This window comes from Gossypium hirsutum, chromosome A04 (assembly GCF_007990345.1).
Source record: "Gossypium hirsutum isolate 1008001.06 chromosome A04, Gossypium_hirsutum_v2.1, whole genome shotgun sequence".
Taxonomy (NCBI): domain Eukaryota; kingdom Viridiplantae; phylum Streptophyta; class Magnoliopsida; order Malvales; family Malvaceae; genus Gossypium; species Gossypium hirsutum.
In genome coordinates this window covers 65,072,671-65,080,648 of record NC_053427.1, presented here as the reverse complement: position 1 = coordinate 65,080,648, position 7,978 = coordinate 65,072,671, and the positions used below count along the sequence as shown (strand labels likewise).

At 37.6% G+C, this 7,978-nt stretch overlaps 1 non-coding gene across 1 annotated transcript; it reads right to left on the bottom strand.

Moving 5' to 3' along the window:
- Positions 1–3,016: 3,016 nt before the first annotated feature.
- LOC121228644 (small nucleolar RNA R71) lies at positions 3,017–3,123 on the bottom strand. Its single transcript, XR_005926220.1, has one exon. It is a non-coding gene; the product is annotated as a small nucleolar RNA R71 (small nucleolar RNA).
- Positions 3,124–7,978: the final 4,855 nt, after the last annotated feature.

Here is a 7,978-nt window from a genome sequence, read left to right as displayed (position 1 = left end):
AACTCTCTATACGTGATTGAGATGGGCGTGAACCGGAGTTTTTCTGAGTTTGGTCTTGGATTAGATTCTTTCCTTGGGGGGACCTGATGGCTAGTAGTTGCCGTCCTTGGCTCGCTTATGGTAATTGGCTTTGAATAGCCCTTGTTATACATACTCGCATTATTCCATCTATTTTTGCTCTTCCTCGGGGCCTTTAAAGTATTGATTTGGAAGCTCCACTCTCACCTTTTCTGTTTGTAACGATCTTCAAATTTTTTTGGGGGCACCACTCTCGCCTTTTTTATTTTTGCCAGTTTATCTAGATCAAGGACAACAGGATTGATTGGATTATTCCCCGGACTAGAGCCTGAACTCACCGGAAAGTTCAAAGGTGCCGAGATATTAGTCTGACATTGGGATCTGATGTTAACAGACACCCTTTGTCGATACACATTTGTTTGTGCTTGGGTGTTTGTTGGTGTAAAACTTGAATGACCAGTAGGGTCCTCGTTATCATCCTCAGAATTGACCATTGGGTTCTTTCCTTTTTCTAATCTTCCAGCTAGCAACTGGGTTAATTGGCTCATCATGTTTCTTTGAAATTTTAGCATCTGATCCTTCATATCTTGTTAAATTTTGGCTAATTGCTCTTGCACCTGTATTTGTATTTACTCTAATCTCTTCAACCTTTGGTTCATTACTTCAGTTTTTCCTCATGTACTGTAACGATATTCCTGGGTAACTGCCATAATTTTGATTAATTAGGGTCCTTTTGTGAAATGCAATGCATATGATAAAAATGCAATGCAGATGCATAAAATGAATGCAAAAAGAGGCATTAACTCTAATTCAATTCTGTTAGAACAACTTTACTAAAAAATAAATTTCTTTACATAAAAAGGATTAAGTATACGGCTTTGCCCTATTACTCAAAGCTTTAATCTCCCTAAGAAGCCAAGCTAACTCCTAACCTCGATCCAAACCTGATTCACCTCAAACTTAACATGTCAGTGACAAACCGTAATTTATACATATTTTTACCCTATGTTTAATGCATTTTATGGATGATTTCCTATTAGAATTAGTGAATTCGATGCTCCTAATGCTTTAATTTCATGTTTTATACTTAAGAGAGGATAGGAGAGCGAAAGGAACGAGAAACGGGCCAAAGTATGAAATCAACATGGTCTGGACCTCCTCACACAGGCAGACCACACGGCCGTGTCAATTTGGCAGGCTCGAGCACGGCCTGAAGTAATCGCACATGGGTGTGTCCCTACCGAGCCTAAGTTGAGTCCAATTTGGAAAAGGCTAATTTTGAGGGCTCTTAGGCATTCTAAAGCCTATAAATACACCCTAGAGGAGGAAGAAAAAGAAGGCACAGAATAGGGAGTAAGGAATTACTCCAAGGAAGCCGATTGATCCATGTCAGAAGCCGGATTCACCATCAAGACTGAAGATCTCTCCTAAATTTGCTCTTCAGGAGTTTTAGGTTTTCTTTATGTTTTGTATTCTTTATTATTCTGAGATGTTTTCCTTTTTAGCTATGAACTAAATCCCCTAAATACCTAAGGGGAATGAAACCTAAGAAGAATCTTGTTATTATTTTCTGAATTGTATAATAAATATTTAACTTGTTCTTAATTATGTGTTCTTAATTCTTGTTTTGATATCCTAGGATACTAATTCAAGATAAGCTCTTATTTAGAGGAGGAATAGACCCTGTCTAAGAGTACATTTGTCATAATTAAGCGGAGTTGATTACGCGCCTAGACATAGGGTGACAAGATTTTGCTGGATTAGGGTGAAACCTAATAAGGGGATCTATAGATCGAGTTAATGCAACCCTAGGGTCTTAATTAGAGAAAGGTCTCAATTATTCAATCTAGGGATTAGACGTTATTAGTCTTGAATAGGGGATAATAACATAACTTAGAGATCTCTACGAAACAAGTTAAATGAATAAATCGTCCGATTAGGAGCCAGAATAACAAGTACAGTCTTGGTGGATTTTTCCTTAGGTATTATCTTCATTCGATCGATTTTCCGAAAAGAAATTCCCCAATTCCATTCTCTGTGAATTCTTAGTTTAGATAAGTAGTTAGTTAAAACAAAAACCTCTTTATTCTTAGGCTAGATAATAAAAAGACGATTATTACTAGTACTTTTAGTTCCTTTGGGTTCGACAATCCGGTCTTGCTAAAACTATACTACTGTTCGATAGGTATACTTGCCTACATCACGAAAACAGTTAGTTTCAAGAACGATTAATTATAAATATTGAAAACCTATCATGAAATCATGCGATCAAGTTTTTGGCGTCATTGCCGGGGAACTAAAATATTAGGAACACTCAATTTTTATTACTTTAGCCATTTATTTTTCTTGCAATCTAATTTTATTTTTAATTTTATTTTAATTTGCTAATTTTCTTTTTCTTTCTTCTGACAGGTTTTTATAGTTTATGACTAGAAGAAACCGGTCAGAACCACTACTTTTTGACGAAGAAATCGATCGCATAGTCTGCAGAAACCAAAGAGAAATAAGGCGAAGCCTAAGATACACAGAGAACGAGTAAGAAGAAGATACTTAACCCCCAACCGAAGAGATGGATGAAAACCAAGACAATCAGCTACCTCCTGCAATTGCGGTTAATCAAAATCCTGCTCCATGCACTATGTATGATTATGCTAAACCTTCTTTAACAGGAACTGAATCGAGTATAGTTAGACCTGATATAGCGGCAAATACTTTTGAACTAAAACCTAACACTATTCAAATGATACAACAATTTGTTCAGTTTGGTGGTTTGCAGGATGAAGATCCCAACGCTCACTTAGCAAACTTTTTAGAACTATGCGATACATTTAAAATTAATGGAATTTCTGACGATGCCATTCGTCTTCAGTTATTCCATTTCTCATTGAGGAACAAAGCTAAACAGTGGTTGGACTCGTTACCATGAGGGTCAATGACTACTTGGGAACAAATGACCGAAAAAATTTTACTAAAATATTTTCCGCCGGCTAAAACGGCTAAATTACGTAATGATATCTCTTCTTTTGTGCAGATGGATTTAGAAACACTCTACGATGTATAGGAGAGATACAAGGACCTTTTGAGAAGGTGCCCTCACCATGGGTTACCGCTTTGGCTTCAGGTTCAAACATTCCATAATGGCTTGAATCCTTCGACTCGGCAAATGGTTGACGCAGCTGCTGGTGGAACCATCAATAATAAAACACCTGAAGATGCGTATGAGTTCATAGAGGAGATGTCATTGAATAAATATCAGTGGAAAGCATGAGGACAAAGCCAACGAAAATAGCCGGTGTTTATAACGTCGATTTGGTCACCATGCTCTCTAATTAGGTAGAACTCTTGAATAAGAAAATTGATGGTTTTCTTAGTTCTTCACAGGTTCACCCAGTAATGCAGTGCGAAGCAAGTGGAGGTGGAACAAGCTATTCAGAATACCAACCTTATAGCCACAACATCGATAACGAGCAATTAAATTACATGGGTAATAATCCTCGACCTCAAAACAATCCATATAGTAACACTTACACTGCAGGTTGGAGGAACCACCCCAATTTCTCGTGGGGCGGTCAAGGAAGTCAAAGCCCACAACCATCTCCAGGCTACCAACAACCACCTTACCAACAGGAAAAGAAGCCGAACCTTGAAGAGATGCTCACAAAGTTTATCTCGGTGTCAGAAACCCGTTTCCAGAACATTGAGACAGCACTTAAAAATCAATAAGTGTTGATCCAAGGGCTCGAAACTCAGATAGGCCAGCTTTCCAAACTAATCTCAGAAAGACCACTAGGAAGTTTACCTAGTAACACCAAATCAAAAGAGCATGTGAAAGCAGTTACACTAAAGAGTGGGAAAGTGTTAGCGGAATATGAAAAGAAGCTAACACAAGAAGCCATGGTAAGCGGAAGGGGGGAAGAAAAACTCAAAAATAGTGACAAACTAGTGCTAAAGGAATATAAACCTCCAGTTCCATACCCAGCAAACTTGTAAAAAGACCGCATTGATGTACAATTCGGTAAGTTTCTTGAACTTTTTAAGCAATTACATATCAACTTACCTTTTGTTGAAGCCATCTCGTAGATGCCTACATACAAAAAATTTTTGAAGGAGCTTCTAACAAATAAAAAGAAATTCGAGGACTTATCTATAGTAGAACTCAACGATGAGTGCTCAGCCATACTCCAAAACAAGCTGCCAACCAAACTGAAAGATCCAGGAAGTTTTACTATCCCTTGCTTAATTGGTCGTCTGAATGTTGAGAAAGCACTAGCTGATTTAGGCGCTAGCATTAATTGGATACCATATAAAATGTTCAAACAACTTGGTCTTGGGGAACCTAAACCTACTAGGATGAGTATTCAATTAGCCGATAGATCTGTTAATATCCTATGGGCATTATAGAAGATATACTTGTGAAAGTAGATAAATTCATATTTCCTATTGACTTTGTTGTGATTGACATGGATGAAGATGTGGAAGTGCCCTTAATTTTAGGGCGCCCATTTTTAGCCACTGCTAGGGCTATAATCGATGTGGGTGACGGTAAATTGGTACTTAGAGTATGTGACGAGGAGATTATCTTTAAAATTTATGATGCTATGAAGTTTTTTAGGGAACAGGATGACTCTTGTTATTTTATTGACTCTATTAATCATACTATTCAAGACTCTTTTCAGAAAATCGTACAAAAGGACATGACGGAACTGTATCCAGCTCAAGAAGATGAGATAGATGATGAACCTAATGAGCATTCTTCAAGACGAGTAGAATATGAGGGCATTGAGATAAACGATGAACTTAAGCAAAAACCCTATATTGAAGAGCCTCCTAAACTGGAACTTAAACAATTACCACACCACTTGGAATACGCATTCCTTGGAAATAATTCTACATTGCCAGTTATCATTGCTTCTAACTTGCAACCCAAGGAGAAAGAGGAATTAATCCAAGTATTAAAAGAACATAAAAAGGCCATAACTTGGAAAATTTCTAACATTAAAGGAATCAGCCCTTCTTTTTGCACCCACAAAATTTTGATGGAAGATGAATACAAACCGTGTGTGCAAGCTCAAAGACGACTGAACCCCAACATGAAAGAAGTTGTAAAAGCTAAGGTAATTAAACTTCTAGATGCTGGAATTATTTATCCTATTTTTGACAGTTCTTTAGTAAGTCCAGTCCAGGTTGTCCCTAAGAAAGGAGGCATGACGGTTGTGACCAACGAAAAGAATGAATTAATCCCAACAAGGATAGTCACGGGATAGAGAGTTTGCATTGACTACAGGAAACTGAATGATGCCACAAGAAAAGATCTCTTCTCCTTGCTATTCATTGACCAAATGTTGGAAAGATTATCCGGGCACATGTACTACTGCTTTCTAGACGGACTCTCTGATTACTTCCAAATCCCAATAGCTCCTAAAGATCAAGAAAAGATGACATTCACATGGCCATATGGTACGTTCTCTTATCGTAGAATGCCTTTTGGATTATGTAATGCTCTTGCCACTTTTCGGCGTTGTATTATGGTCATCTTCGACGAACTCGTGGAAGATATCATGGAAATATTTATGGATGATTTCTTGGTATTCGGTAACTCTTTCCATCTCTACCTTAAAAATTTAAAATGAGTTTTAATAAGATGTGAGGAAATGAACCCTGTGCTTAATTGGGAGATATGTCACTTCATGGTTCAAGAAGGTATAGTATTAGGGCATAAAATTTCTATTAAAGGGATTGGGGTGGACAAATCTAAAATAGAAACAATCAAAAAATTACCCCCTCCTAACTCGGTTAAGGCTATTAGAAGTTTTTTAGGACATGCTAGTTTTTATAGAAGATTTATTAAGGATTTTTCTAAAATAGCTAAGCCTTTGAGTAAATATCTAGAAAAAGATATACCTTTTAATTTCAATCAGGAGTGCTTAGAAGCATTTAATACTTTAAAGGATAAATTAGTTAATGCTCCAATTATAATTGCACCTGATTGGAATTTACCATTTGAATTAATGTGTGATGCGAGTGACTTTGCAGTAGGTGCAGTACTGGGACAGCGGAGAGACAGGCATTTTCAACCTATCTATTATGCTAGTAAAACTTTGACAGCCGCACAAGAGAATTATACTACTATGGAAAAAGAGTTGCTAGCTGTGGTTTTTGCATTTGATAAATTTCAATCATATCTCATATTGTCTAAAGTTGTTGTGTACACTGACCATTCTGCCCTTCGCTACCTTTTAACTAAAACTGATGTAAAACCTTGACTCATCCGATGGATTCTCCTATTGCAGGAATTCGACTTGGAAATTCAGGATAAGAAAGGAGCTGAAAATCTCGTGGCTTATCACCTATCTAGGCTTGAGAACTCCAATACCAAGGAACTAGATGAAGTTGAAATAAATGATTCGTTTCCTGAAGAACAATTTTTCGCTATATCTGACTCTGGGTTACCTTGGTTTGCGGATATCACGAACTTTTTAGCCGCTAACATTATCCCAAAAGGGTTAACACATCAGTAAAAGAAGCGATTCTTTAATGATGTGAAAAACTACTTTTGGGAGGACCCCTTTCTTTTTTACAGATGTGCAGATCAAGTCATTAGAAGATGCGTTACAAGATCCGAAACATCAAAAATTCTGGAACATTGCTACTCAGGGCCAACTGGAGGACACTATAGTGGAACAAAGACCGCCCATAAAATACTTGAATCAGGTTTTTACTGGCCCTCATTATTCAAAGACGCTAACAGGTACGTAACTTCATGTGACAAATGCCAACGGACAGGTAACATATCCAAACGTGATGAAATGCTCAAAACTATATGCTTTCATGTGAAATATTTGACATTTGGGGTATCGATTTCATGGGCCCATTTCCCACTTCATATGGGAATAAATACATCTTAGTAGTAGTTAATTATATGTCCAAATGGGTGGAAGCCCAAGCTCTGCCTACTAATGATGCTAGAGTGGTAGTACGTTTCCTTAAGAGACTCTTTTCGAGATTCGAAACACTTAGAGCAATTATCAGTGACAGGGGCACTTATTTTTGTAATATCCAATTTGAAAAAACTCTAAAAAAATACGGAGTTCATCATAGAATAGCCACCCATACCATCCTCAAACTAACGGACAAGTTAAAGTGGCAAACCGAGAAATCAAATGGATCCTTGAAAAACTAGTAGAATCAAACAGAAAAGATTGGGCAATGAAAGTAGATGATGCTTTATGGGCTTACAGAACTGCTTTTAAGACCCCAATAGGAACATCACCTTACAGACTTGTTTATGGAAAAATTTGTCATTTGCCATTCGAACTAGAGCATAAAGCCTTTTGGGCTATTAAATTTCTAAACCTTGATCCCAAACTTGTAGGAAAAAATAGGTTGATGCAGCTGAACGAGCTTGATGAGTGTCGAGCCAATGCATATAAAAACTCACGCCTATACAAGGAAGCAACAAAGTGGCTCCATGACACTCGTCTAAAGCAACAAAAACAATTTGAAGTCGGAGAGCTTGTCCTCCTATACAACTCAAGACTCAAATTGTTTCCCGGGAAACTTAAATCACGATGGTCAAGACCTTTCGTAATTCAATCTGTTCTTCCATATGGCACAATAGAGGTAAGTTACCCATCACACGGTACTTTCAAAGTAAATGGACATCGTCTCAAACTTTATAATGGGGAGAATTTTAAAGATGATGAAGAGGAGCTACGACTCCACAAACCGCCCTGAATAAATCAATGAGGTAACAGTCGAGCTTAGACTATAAACAAGAACTTCTCGGGAGGTAACACGAACACTAACGGTTTTAAATTATTTAAATTTCAATTTTCAAACATCTAGGTCACTAACAGAGTCTTTGAAGTGCGAGACGACCGTGCACAAAAAGGGTAAAAGTTATCTTTCCCAACATGGGATGCGATAAATTAACACGGGTGTGCGACTGGACCGTGGGCAA